Below are 14,014 nucleotides of genomic sequence, written 5' to 3'. Positions count from 1 at the left end.
TTTCTGTATATTAATTTTATTAATTTTATAAAACAGATTTGACTTGGATTTTCCATTATTGTTCTGACTTCTGCCCCTTGGGATTTCCTTTGTTCTGGTGCCGTTAGATTCAAGCCACTTGTCTAAGTTAGAAACTAATAAGGGATGCACAATCCGCCTGATGCCACACTGCTCAGGTGGGTGCTGGCTACCCACAAGCCAATCTGGGTCCTCAGGGCCTGGGCTGTTGAGGAGACATCCACAGGCTTGCCTAGCACCTCGGGTGCCATGAGGAGGAACAAATATGTGTTGGGGAAATGGGAGAGAAAGAGAAGCAAACTGGGGAGAATCGGAGGGGAAGAAGTGAGCACAGAGAGGAGCACGCTAATGTTGGCAGCCTGATTGCCACCCAGGGACACGGTAATATCTCGGCCCTGGACTGCTGCCAAGGGCCATGTCTGTCCATGGTCTTATTACAGCCAGGATCTGTACTGACAACCACGGCCCATGTTGCCTCCAAAGGTCATAAGTGTAACAAGAGGGCCGGGCTGCTTGTTGGGGTTTCTGTCCCACCCAGTCCCCCAACTATTTAGTCCCAGAGAAAAATCACACAGAGGACTCCGTAAGTTATAAAACTGATTAGCCCATTAGGTCAGGCTTTTTATTAGTTCTTGTAACTTATATTAACCCATTATTCTGATCTATTTTATCGGAACCTTTTTCATCTGGGCAGATCACATCCTGCTGCTTCGGTGATCTGGGCTGGACTGGGAGGAATCAGGTTCCTCCTTCCCAGAATTCTCCTGTTCTCATTGCATCATTTCTACTTCCTGTCTGGTTTTCCCACCTATACTTCCTGCCTGGCCAATCAGCATTTATTTAAAACATGATTGACAGAATACAGACAATTCTCCCACACCAATAAGGATACCCAGAGTCTGGTCCGCTACCTGTGGTCATGTAGGTGTCTGATGGCCATGCTACTGCAGGAACCATACTGATTTGAGTGGCCTGTGCTGCTGCCCAGTGCCATGGTGATGTCCAGGCCAGAGCTGAAGCTATGGGCTATGTATGTGTCTGTGGCCCTACAGCAGCCAGGGTCTGAGCTGATGTCCATGACTCCTGCTTCCATTGAGGGCTATGTTGATGCCTGGGATCTGGTCAGCCACCTGAGACTATGTTGGTGTTCAAGGGCAGCTGGAGCCATACAGATCTGAGTGGCCCTGTCCCGCTACCTGGTGTCATGGTGAAGTCTAGGCCAGAACTCCTGCCGAGGTCCATGGTCCTGCTGCATCTGGGGTCTGTGTTGATGTCTGTCACCATGTTACCACAGGGGTATGTAACATGAGAGGGCCTGCTTGTTGTTGGGGTTTCTGTCCTGCCCGGTACCCCACAGCTGGCAAGCCCCAAAGAAAATCACATAGAGGACTCCATAAGATTATAAACTGATTGGCCCATTAGCTTAGGCTTTGTATTAGCTCTTATAACGTATATTACCCCATTATGCTTAACTATGTTAGCCACATGGCTCGGTACCTTTCTCAGTCTGTTAGGTAACATCTTGCTTCTTTGGTGATCTGGGCAGGACTTGGGGGAAGAGCTTCCTTCTTCCCAGAATACTCCTGTTCTCATTGTCCCGCCTCTACTTCCTGTCTGGTTGACCCACCTATACTTCCTGCCTGGCCAATCAGCATTTATTCAAAACATGATTCACAGAATACAGATAATTCTCCCACACCAGGGGGACACAGGAAACATGCATGATAGAATCAGAGGGCTGTGATGAGCCAGCCCTGACCTTCGCTGGCCCTGGACCCTCAGATAAGGTCCTTCCCACATACACACTTGAGAGAGATGGCCCCGCCCCTCACCACAGGTATGGGAAAGCTGTCCTTGATGGCAGGAGTGTAGGAGAGCTGGCTCCACCCCTCGCCTGGGTGGGGTGGCTCAAGTGGCCCAGACTGACCAGCTCAGCTGCCACCCAGATCTACCCCATCTATGACCAGCTGGAACGGGTCAAGGGACTGGTCCTGTGGAATGGTACAGGATCTCCTTAACTCAGGGTGGCTGTAGGATATTCAAAAGAAGTGCAAAGACAGGAAAGACAGAGGAGTGGGACTTGTTTGTCGGTTTGTTTGTAACTTTTTAAAAAATTGTCCTTGTTGGGGACGTTGCAAGGAGGATGTGGGAATAGTGAGAGGTGATCGGAATTGGGATATATGATTTGATGGCCCCAAAGAACCAATAAAGAAATTATGTTAAAATATAAAAAAATAGAAACTAAGATGGTTATGTTAAAGATTCCCTTCTCTAGTCTAGTCATAGGAAGTTGTGTATTTTCCTCTCACTATTGCCTGTTTAGCTGTAGAGCCTGCCAGCTTCACCATACTGTATTGTGAGTATCCTTATGTTTGAAACATTTTCCAGGGTTTTTTTTTGTTGTTGTTGTTGTTGGTTTTTTTTATCTTTTCTAGTTTGACTCTTATTTAACAGGATATTATTTAAGTTTCAAATATTTGGTTATTTCGCCGATGTCTTACTGTTATGAATTCTAATATAGTTTTATGGCCAACAAACATAATTAGTAATTAACCATTTTATTGGGACTTATGGCTCATCAAATGTGGTCTGTCTTGATGAAAGCTCTATATGTGTTTGAAGAATGTGCAGGTCCTAGTAGAACATCTTAGTTTTTTGTAGTTAGGTTAATTCATCATCCTCAAATTTACGAACTAATTTTATTCTAGTGGACAATTGAGTTCCTCTACGACCACCTTGGAGTTGTGTTTGCTTCAATAGGGTGACTGGGAGAGAAGTCCATAGTTTTTCTAAGGACCTCTAATTGGCTAGGACTCAATCACAATCCAGCTCCCCCGTGGAATTTGCCAATATTGCTTTTAGGCTATCATAGGGCTGGGCTAGAGACAGTCTTATTATAAAACCTAGCACTAATCCCTAAAACAACCTTCTGCTATCTCGGCTGGGTCTGTGGGTGCTCATCCAGCATCCCTGAGGTTTGCCAACCTGGATAACACTATCATCCACTTTCCAATGTTTCTTTCTCAAACTCAAGCATCTCTGGGCCATCCTCAACCCTTTGGTATTGACTCTCTCTTCAATCTGCTAGCCTTTTTCTTATGCAGGTGTGACCCAGTCCAAAGACTCTCACAAGGCTTTCTGGAGCCACCCTTCTACGTAGCTGGCTCTTTGGTGCTGGGGATCATTCAGGTGCTTCAGCGGTCTCGAGTCAGATTTCTGCTTGCTTGGTTAAGTGAAACTGCTACACTCAACTTGAGCTACAGCTCATTGTGCAGTTGATGAGACACTGTCCCCAAGAGAAAAACTAGGGCTTCTCTCTCCCCTAGCAAACTGAAGTATTATAGAGTTTTACTCCATTGTCTGAAAATAGTGATATAATTATTATGGAAGGAGGATTAATTTGATTTTATTTATTCTGGAAGAGCAGAGGTCTGTCATCCTTTAAAAAAAACTTAAAGTAGGGTTTTGGCAAAAAGTTTATTTTTATTAGTTTTAATTACATGTAGGTATGTGTATCCACATGTTTGAATGTGTATGCAAGTGAAGGTGCCCATGTAGGACAGAGGGATCAGGTTCTCTGGAACTGGAGTTATAGACTACTGTGAGCCACCTGATGTAGGTGCTGGGATTCGAACCTGGGTCCTCCAGAAGAACGGCAAGTACTCTTAGCCAAAGAAACATCTCTCCAGCCTCTACATGTTTTAATAACATCATGGTAGGCAGAACCCTAAGATGACTCCATAATCCTTAACCTTACATAATGTCCCTGAGTGGGAACAAAACCAATGATGAGATCTCGTGCCTGGGATTATTTTAAATCTTGTAGAAAACAAGATTTCATGTCTGTGATTAGGATCCCCAGGTCAACGAACCTGATGCAGGTGCCTGTTAAGAGGGACAGAACTTTCCCTGAAGAAAGGCATGAAACAGGGAAGGATCGTCTCTGTGGGACAGAGAAGGCATGCCTGTAGCAAAGAGTCAGAGATCAGGAGGAGCTGAGAGCAGCCCACAACAGACAGACAGACAGACAGGCAGGCAGGCAGGCAGGCAGGCAGGCAGGCAGACAGACAAGGGCAATCTCAGTCCCACAGTCACAAAGGACTGAACGCACTTGACAACCTAAACAGACTGGGAGTGAATTCTTCCCCCAGACTCACCAGGAGGAAACACAGTTTGCTGATGCCTGATTTCAGCTTGTAATGCCTTGATCAGAAGACCCGGCTAACAGATGACCTTCTGGTCCTGGAGCTGGAGGAGGGTGAACGGGTTTACTTTAAACCTCTGCGATTTGTGGCTTTAGTGTGCAGGAACAGAAAACTAGGTGATTCGCACTGGATTGTGATCCCTGGATCATACCCCAGGGTTCAGGGAAAGACAGACGCGTGGGAAGGCAGAATGGGACCACGAGGGTTCATTCTCTTCTTTGGCATAAATGAATTTCCATTCCGAAAGAAAACAGACTGTGGGGAAAGAAGAACGGGGAGCCTCAGCAAGAAAACAGCCTCTGCATAGCTCATTGTGGTGTCCTGTGGGGAGGAATTAATGAGGCTTTCCTGAGAGCCAGAACATTTCCCAGGAAAATGACAGACGAGCAGTTTTGTGTTATTTTGTTTTCCTAACAGTTCTGGGGATGGAATCCAGGGCCCTGCACAGTCTAAGCAAACAGTGCTGCTGAGCTCCAGCCCCAGCCCGTGGAGGAAAGATTGGGAAATGTTGGATCCAGAGCAGAGCAGTTCTCGGCTTGTCCGGCTTCCTACGCCAGGAGATGCCAGTGGAGCGTTTCCATGACTACCTCAGATATCCATATGTTACTCAGAGTCGGAACCTCACAAGTCCCAGAAGGGCTGAGTGTTTCTCAAATATTTGGTCAGCCAATACATGGCTCACAGTCCCTCTGGAAAAAGCCTGGAAGAAAATTTGTGGTGCACTCATGATGGTGTGGAAGGGCTGGATCTTCCTCAGATCTTCCTCAGTCTCCACTAAGAGAGTCACTCGGAGAGCTGAAGGAAAATACCACATAGCCAGAGTCTTTGTAAGGATCACCCTCCTCTCCTATTTCACCCCCCACCATCAGGATCCCTTCTCGGTGTCTGTCTGTCCTCCCCTCCAGCAGCGCAGCCATCAGGAAACGCAAACCTGCATCTCCATCCTCTCTCTTCCGCCCTTGCTTCCCGCCACCCAGACAAGCACAGCAGAGACTTTCCATGTGCTGTCATGTGCTGGTGGTTCCTCCCTCACTCTCTTCCTCTCCCTTCTCTCTTTTCTTCCTTCCTTTCTCCCTCCCTCTCTCCTTCCATTTCTTCTGCCCTTCCTTCCTTTTATTTATCCTTTGAGAACTTTACACATAGATAATAAATCTTAGTCATCTCTCGCCTCTGTGCCCCCTCCCATGGAAACCCTTTCTTCCTTAGTAGGGCCCCTCCTACTCCCTGGTCTCTTTTGTTTGCGACCCACTGAGTTAGAGTGGGGTGGTTTGTTTGCATGAACCTGAGTAGGGATTTAATTACTGCATAAAACCCAACTTTTCACTGGCTTTCACGCTGAAGAAAAACACACCTTCTTTCCCAGCAGCTGTTAATTGCCCGTAGTCCGCCAAGGAGCGTGGGACCGCAAGAGTTCCTCCTCCATCCACGAGGAAATGTTGATAGGGCCCAGTCTTGTGCAGGTGACCACAGCTGCAGGTCTTCCATGTGCAATGGCCATGCTTTATCCAGAGATGATAAGCATATCTCGACAGCTTCCAGCGCTTAACACTCTTTCCAACCACACTCTGGGCTGTTCCCCCAGCCCCCACCCCCTTCAGCAATTCCCTAAGCCTTAGCCGCGGAATGTTTTGTCGATGTTCTGGTAGGGACTGGGCTCCACAGCTCAGCAGCAGTGTATTTCTTAATGTCGAGGTGAAGAGAATGTTTCTGGACCTTCCTAAGTCGGATCCAAAGAGACAATATCAGAAATGGTGATAAGGAGACTTGATGAGAACTGTGGACAGTGCGAGAGGGGCCGCTGACGCGATGGAAGGTTTTGGCTCCTGCGGGGGATCCACGAGGGTGAAGTATCAGGATGGATCCTGGGGAAGAAGGGATTGCATGGATTAGACATGTCAAGTAGCATTGCGGTCAGAGCAATCAGGCTCAAGTGTGTAATGAATGCCCAGAGAATGCTGAGCTAAGGGAGGAGTCAAGAGAAGAAATGTTTGATTGGAACCACAGGCCTGAGGCCCAGAAACGTGGGCTGCATCAGCCACACATGGCTGCTCATTTCCCCAGCTAGAGCCCACACGCCCCAGCCATGCTCCATGCTGTGTTTTCTTCTTCTTCTTCTTCTTCTTCTTCTTCTTCTTCTTCTTCTTCTTCTTCTTCTTCTTCTTCTTCTTCTTCTTCTTCTTCTTCTTCTTCTTCTTCTTCTTCTTTTTCTTCTTCTTCCTCTTCTTCTCCTTCTCCTCCTCCTCCTCCTCCTCCTCCTTCTCCTCCTTCTTCTTCATAAAATCCTCATTTAAAAATATATTTAACTTGATTGGCTCAGACATTTAATGATGTGCAAATTTATCAAACCATTATATTATATAATACCCCACTAGTAGGTACAGTTAAAAATTGATTTATATAGTAGTTTAAAATATAAGTTAAGCAAAGGGGAAAAGGATTAGGCTAAGAGAAATTAGCACTTTCGTTGTAAGTACGTGTTGTATGGCAAATCAATCTCTATTACCTTTATATTTTGATATTTTGTTACAGAGTCACTGAACAAGCTAAGAGGGCATGTTCTTATTTTACATAGATGAAATATAACCTTGTTTGAATTGATGAGGCAATTCTTCTTTTTAGGCATCTGTTATGCTGTGAGACTTTTCTTACCACAGTTTCTGGTTGGATTGGTGTGTGAGTCTCGAGTAGACAGGGTTGAACTTGGCACTGAACACAGTGAAAAGGCCTGCTGTGTTCAGACAGGGATGATCCCCTTTGATAGACGCTGTATGAAGCAGCGCTTTTAGACGGATTCTAAACATTTAGTCTCTGTCTTGGTAGAGGGGAGTCTGAACAAGAAACCCACAGGCAATCTTTCTCAGCCACGAGAGAATCTGGGTCAGCGGCATGACTGAACAAGGAAGCCAACCAAAACAGTGCCAGGTGGTCATCACAATATCGGCCTTATTTAATTTTTCTAGGCTGGCCACAAGGCCTTGGGAACTGTGACATTTTCTTGTGTTATATTCTGATAAGTTTTCCTTTCGGATTATCTGGGTTCTAATGGGTTTGGTATTTGTAAGTTGCTGTTGTTTGTTTTTCACTAGTTCCCAAACAATATTTATCTGTAAGACATTGTACTTTGATATAGAAGGAGCCTTTTTAACTGAAAATAGTTTCTTTGAGAATACAATATATCCTGATTACGATTTTCCCTTCTTCTACTCCTCCCAGTTCCTCTCCACCTCCCCTCCCCTCTGAATCCACTCCCTTTCTGTGTTACATTACAAAAGGACAGGCTTCTAAGAGACAACAACCAAACATGACAAAATAAAATTTAAGATGAAGCAAAAACTTTCATATTGAGATTGGACATGACAACCCCGTAGGAACAAAAGAATCAGAGACCCACTTATCCTCGTGGTTCTGAGTCCCACAAAAATACTAAGCCAATAGCTATAATATGTACTCAGAGGACCCGGTGCAGACCCACGTAGGCCCTGTGCTTGCTGCTGCAGTCTCTGTGAACTCATATGCTCCTTGCTTAGCTCGTTTGGAGGGCCGTGTTCTTGTTGTGTCCTCCCTCTCCTCTGACTCTGACAGTCTTTCTGCCTCCTCTTCCACAGGATTCCCTGAGCTCTGCTGGGAGGGATTTGATGGAGACCTCCAGTTTAGACGCTCTGCCTCACATCTGGCTGTGGGTCTCTGCATCTGTTCCCGTCTCCGATAATGACTGGAAATAGAAATAGAAATAGAATATCATTAAGAAATAGAATATCATTAAGAAATTCGCCCCCACGCCAGTCTCTGGGCTATCTAGAATCTGGTTATTGATGAAGTGGGCCTTTAGTCACATCAGACAGTGGTTAGCTGCTCTCACAAGTTCTGTGCCTCCATTGCCCTAGCATATTTCGCAGGAAGGACACACTGTTGGTCAAAGGTTTGGTGACTGGGTTGGCATCCATGTTTCTATTTGGGTAGCTTTCAGAAGAAATCTCTTCTTAACGAAAGAGATTAGAATGTCGGGTGAAGGCTCCATGTGGGCACCAGCTCAGCTTCTCCATGTTCAATGAGCTGTGTGGATGTCGTCCTGGCAATGGGGCCCCGCCATCAGTTGGTGTCTGTACATCTGGGTTTGGGGTGATTATAGGTCTAGGTGCTGATTTATGGGTTTGTCTTTGTTGAATGGGTGTTTTGCTCCTTGGTTTCTGTTTCCTCTCTGGACTTTCAAGTGTGACGGTTGTGTGTTGCCTGGTTTACTGCCTGCTCAGCTGCTGTTTTACAGGGAGTGTGTTCAGAGAGGAAGGAGGCAAGGCAAGGATGCTCTGTGGGATCCACAAGACGTCTGGTGGGAGGAGGCTACCACTGGTGTTCTGTTGCCGCGCTGGGGAAGAGACTGGGAGATTGAGTCTGAGGGAATAGAAAGCAACTCTTCCTCTCTTCAGTTAAGCCATTTGAGTCTGACCTGGTTCAAGTGTATTTCTCCCTCACCACGATGAAACCAGCTGTAACAACCTGTCAGAAATTGGGGGTTCTACAGTCACACCCACCCGGGATTCACCTCTACCATCTCCCTATGAGAAGGTACTGGATTACTTACCTCCAGGTTATTCTCTGGCTTGGACATCCTGTTACTCTGCTTTCCTTTAAACTCGTTTGCTTATAGAAGCACATACCCTAAAGCAGCCAATTGCACAACCTCTCTCTACCATCTCCTGCATTCTTAGGGCTGTTTCAGATAAGAGATTCTTGGGTTGCTACACTCATAAACACCAGACCAAATCTGAGACCATCTGTTTCCTGGCCAAATGTTTGCCCATGTGGTGTGTACATAAAGGGAGAGTACAGGCAGCAAACGTGTGTTTTATAAATGGTGCTGTCATAAAGAGAACACGGAGGACGCAAGACTTTGTAATGATCCGCCTTAAGACGGATTAGCTGTAAGCCTAACCCAGTAAAGGATGACAATAAATTCTTATCAAAAAGCTGCTTCAAAGCTTGGCGTGGTAGCCCACGCCTGGAGTCCTAGCCAGTCAGAAGACTAAGGCAGAAGAATTCCTTAAGCCCAGGAGTTTGAGACCAGCCTGAGCAACATAGTGAGGCTGATGAGGTCTTCTGAGGTAAGGACACTTGCTGCCAAATCTGATGGCCTGTGTTTGATCCCCACAACCCACATGGCGGAAGGAGAGAAGTGACCCCTGCAAGCTATCTGATTCTTGCATGTATGCAGTTCACATGCTTGCACCAGTTCATACACACACACACACACACACACACACACACACACACGTTCAGAGGGGGAAAAATGGTTGCTTTCTGAAAAGGAGAGACATCACCATTCTAAGAGATAAGTGGACATGTTAAAATATATATATATTTGACTCTACACTTTGGGCTCAAATTTGATGCCTACTTCTTCTTTATGGAATTATCTCTCCATTTCTAGCTATTAACTCTGAGCAGGGCTTGTGTTCTCCAGATATGATATTTGGTTTGGCTACCCACAGCTTCAAATGTAAAGACAGAAGGATTTGTTTGCCGCCAAGGCAGAGGTGTCATGATTCACCAACCAAGCACATCCCCTTGTCCCTGTGGGTAACCGCTACGGCCTACTATGCCTTGAGAGTCCTGTGTGGTATCATATCATCTCTCTCATTTCTTACACAGTTCAGATCCTTTCAGAATCCTAAGGTTGTGGCAGTGGTAGTAGGGAGAAGGTCTCAGTATCACATGCCCATGTTTCTAAATTCACCAACCTCTCCAGAAAAAAAAATGCACACATGCAGAAAGGCCTTTTGGAGACAGCAAAAACACCTCTTCTTCCTTCATATAGTAATAGTGGGAACATACAATGCTATGCATACTTTGGGAAAATACAGAGCTGATTTTTATAAAACAAACTACTATCCTTTGTATGACCCCCTTGATTCCAAAGTATTAATCCAACAGAAATGACAACAAATGTCCACAGAATAATTTGTACAAAATTGGAACGCCTTCAAGTATCTCTCAATGAGAGAATGGGCTAATAATCTATGATATACTTGTTCAGTGGGGTAAAAAGTATCAAGACCTGGTACATAAAGGAACACTGGGGTAAGGAGGTGGCTCAACTCCTGCTACACAAGTAACATTGGAGTGAGCAGATGTCTCAGCAGTTAAAAGCACTTCCTGTTCTTACAAAGGACTCAAGTGTATTTCCCACCGTGTTGGGCAGCTCACCACCTGCAACAGAAGCTGCGGCAGAATCCAACACCCTCTTCTCACGACTAAGGGCACTGTGAGCAGGTATGCATGTGTGTGTGTGTGTATGCACGCACACACACACACATACACACATATGGGTAGCTCTTAGAAACCACAAACCATTTTTATTTGATCTGGGTGATCCTCAAGAATATCCCATAAGTGAACTGAGCTGTGTTTTCTCCTTAACATACTCTTTATTTACATTGACAGAATTCCTGGACTAAATGAAATAAAATTACAGTGAAAAATCAGAAGGGCAGTCGCTATGGTGATGTACCATATCTTCATAATACCTGGCCCACGGGTATTTATGAATTTGTCAAGTCTCAACTAGTGAATACAAATGATTTATGCATTTCATTGTGTGTGAAGTTTACCTCAAAACGCCTAGAAATCATGGCTTGGTAGAGCATGAGATTGCTGGAGTATTTAGAAGAAACATTACATCAGTTCTTAGTATGTCTGTAACTTATTTTTGAAACACATCAACAAACTCAACTGGATTGCTGGATGGATTGGCAGATGGCTCACTGTTAACTGTGACAAACAAGGAGAGTCAGGGTTTGGGTATGCAGATAAAACCACCCCAGTCCTGGAAGTCTTTAGTTTTCCTTTGGCATTGGACAAGGCAGGTAACAAGGAGACACCATAAACATCTGGAAAGCCTGCATCACTGTTGTCTGCATCATCGACCAACCACATCAGGGAGTTTTCACTGGAACCGCTCAGCCAGAATAAAACCGTCTTTGGTCATCGATTTGCAAATGGATGACTAAGCTAGTGAGACCTTTTCCGGCCTCCATCTCTGTCACCAGGATGGGGCAGGACAGCAGCATCAATGGTGCTACCCAAATCACAGTTCCTGATTTTTACATAAAATTGCTCCAACCCACATGGACCATTACTTGAAAGATAGTTCTGGATCTTTCCAGGTGTCTCTGAAACTGGGCGTGGTGGTGGTCCGTACCTTTAGTCTTAGTGCTTGGGAGACCAATGCAGGAAGAGTGGAGGTGCGAGGCCCTCATGACTCCCCAGAAAGACTCTGCCTTGAAGTGTGGGGCAAAGGGGTGTGTGTATGTGTGGTGCCACACGTGATTCTAGGAAAGTTCATTTGTAAACACATCGATCCTTATCCGCTTGCCCTAGTGTATTCAGTAAACACAGATCAAACCTTTTCCACACGACAGGTGTTGGGACTGAACAAGGAGCTTCCCTGTCCTTGGGCTCGCAATGCCAGCCTTTCTGCTCCTGCTGCCACGTCTTTGGGGAGGCCATTGATCGGGTTTGACTTTTGAGCTCTACATAAGCACACCCTCTAGGACAGTGAAAGTCTACGAGAGCTATGACACTGGCAGGTATATAGGACCCCCTCACAAAAGACCACCCTTCTGCCGCTTCTGATCAAGGACCATAGCTGTCGCTGCTGGGAAGTCAGGCCCTCGGAACCACTCCTTCCAGTCTGGCCCTCCCCTTCCCTATTCTAGCTTCTACCCTCAGCACTACATAAAGCAGATGAATGGTACTTAGCTTGGAGACCCAGCACTGGGCAGGGGAGAGGGGACAAGTAAGGAAGGAAGATCAGGAGTCCAAGGACATCATTCCCTATTTAATGAGTTCCAGGCCAACCTGGGATACATGAGACCCTGTCTCAGACAATCCAAAAAAGTTTATTCATGGGTTGACCTTTCCTTTTAATATTTAGAGATGTTTGAAAGCAAAGAAAAAAAATCCTATAAATCCATGTCTCAAAATAAATGGCTAATGTTCATTTCCCATTTCAAAAGAAAATTTATCTACTATTTATTCAAGAGATAAGACATGTTTTGAACTTCAAAATTAAAAGGCCTGGGAGCATTGAAGGACATAAATATCTCCAAGACTTGAAGGCAAGTGATAACAATCTTTTTCTTATCTTTACTGTTTGTCTTGAAGAAACTAGGGAGCAGAACAAACTGGACGCTTCAGTGGGGACTTGGGGGGAAAAGGTTTGCTCATAAATCAGAGGGCGGTGAAGGTACTGAAGCCTTACTGTTTACCCGAACCTTTCTGTTATTCCAAGTATAACCTCTGCATGGAAATTGCCTTCGTGTTCCATCCAAGCCAGGCTTTGACTAGTCTCTAGGGAGTAAGGCTCTTTCACTCTGTCCCCAGCCTGTGTGGGCGCAAAAGGAAACATGATGCTTCCAAAAGCATCCGCTTATTAAAAACCTAATATTTAGACAGTCATCGAGAAAGTATTAACAAATGATGGCGAGGGTGTGGACCAAAAGGAGCCCTTATACACTACTGGCAGGGATGCTGCCACTGAATACAACCAGAGTGAAGCACATCACGTGAATTAAGCCAATCTCAGAAAGACAAATATCCTATGTTGTGTGACTCCTAGATTTTTCTGTAGATACATGAAGTCATGCGTGGATCTACATGGTGTCATGCGTGTGTATGTGGCATGGGAGGAGAAGTGAAACTGTCTGAGGATGCACAAGGGATGCTTGATTTTATTAGGTGAATGTTGGAGGGCCCCACATCAGGAGCAGTGGGAAGAACCCATCTCCTGTGCCTGCACCCATGAACCACAAAACCTCCTTCATCTGCTTCCCTCAACATCCACTGAGTGAGAAATGATCTCAGAAGTCACCCACTCCTGCCCCATTCTTCTAGAGATGAGGAAACTGAGGCCCAGCAGAGGATACTAGTTATCTGGCATATAAATTGGTTTCTCAGGAAGTTCTGGGAATTTTAATTTGAGTAATTTTCCCCAAATTAAAAAATAGACATATGTACAAAATTTGCCATATTAATTGTTTAAAGCATGCAATTTGGTTATATTAAACACACACACACACACACACACACACACACATATATATATATTGAACATATCCTTCATCCTGTAAAACAGAAACATTATCCTTTAAAGTTCCCTTCCTCCCTCTGTCCACCGCTACAAGCTGCCAGCTTTTATCTTCTGTCTCTAGATTGCCTAGAAACCACACAGTTTTATCTGTGGGTCATTTATTTCCCCCAGACTCATCCATGCTGTGTTTTGCAGAGGGCTATTCTTTTGGAAGGCCTAACAGTATCCCGATGTATGGATACACTGTATCATGTTTAACCATTCATCTGTTGATAGATACTTGAATCTGTTACAAAATAATTGTAGCTGTTGTGACTACAGCATGAATGAACAAATATCTCTTCAATATATTGCTTTTAATTTTGTTGGGTTTTGAGGCATTATGTCCTAGTTAAATCTGGCTGGAACTCAATATGTAGCCAAGGCAACTGATCCTCTGGCTTAGCCTTCTGAGTACTGGGGTGATGGACATGAGCCACCAGGTTCAGCTTCTGCTCGACTGTATATCTATTTACTGAGAAGTAAACTGCTAGATTATATGCTATTAAGGTTTGGATACTAATTTCCCTCTCGCAAAGACCCATATCTACAGGCCTGTTCCCCTGTCTGCTATGGATTAGGAGCTAGTGGCTTTTTCCTAAGGGACGGATGTTGAGTCGCTGGGAGCGTGGCCTTGGGGGATCCTGAGACTGAAAGTCCTCTCAAG

General features: G+C 45.1%; 1 long non-coding RNA gene across 1 annotated transcript; it reads right to left on the bottom strand.

Annotated features, from left to right (window-relative positions):
- Positions 1 to 678: 678 nt before the first annotated feature.
- LOC146891286 (uncharacterized) lies at positions 679 to 8,912 on the bottom strand. Its single transcript, XR_014997679.2, has 4 exons — positions 8,803 to 8,912; positions 7,672 to 7,935; positions 5,575 to 6,085; positions 679 to 5,018 (listed from the first exon to the last, which is right to left on the bottom strand). It is a non-coding gene; the product is annotated as an uncharacterized LOC146891286 (long non-coding RNA).
- Positions 8,913 to 14,014: the final 5,102 nt, after the last annotated feature.

Source organism: Myodes glareolus, chromosome 17, assembly GCF_982192425.1.
Source record: "Myodes glareolus chromosome 17, mMyoGla1.1, whole genome shotgun sequence".
Taxonomy (NCBI): domain Eukaryota; kingdom Metazoa; phylum Chordata; class Mammalia; order Rodentia; family Cricetidae; genus Myodes; species Myodes glareolus.
The sequence above is the reverse complement of the archived record's forward strand: the minus strand, read 5'-3'. Positions and strand labels throughout refer to the sequence as shown.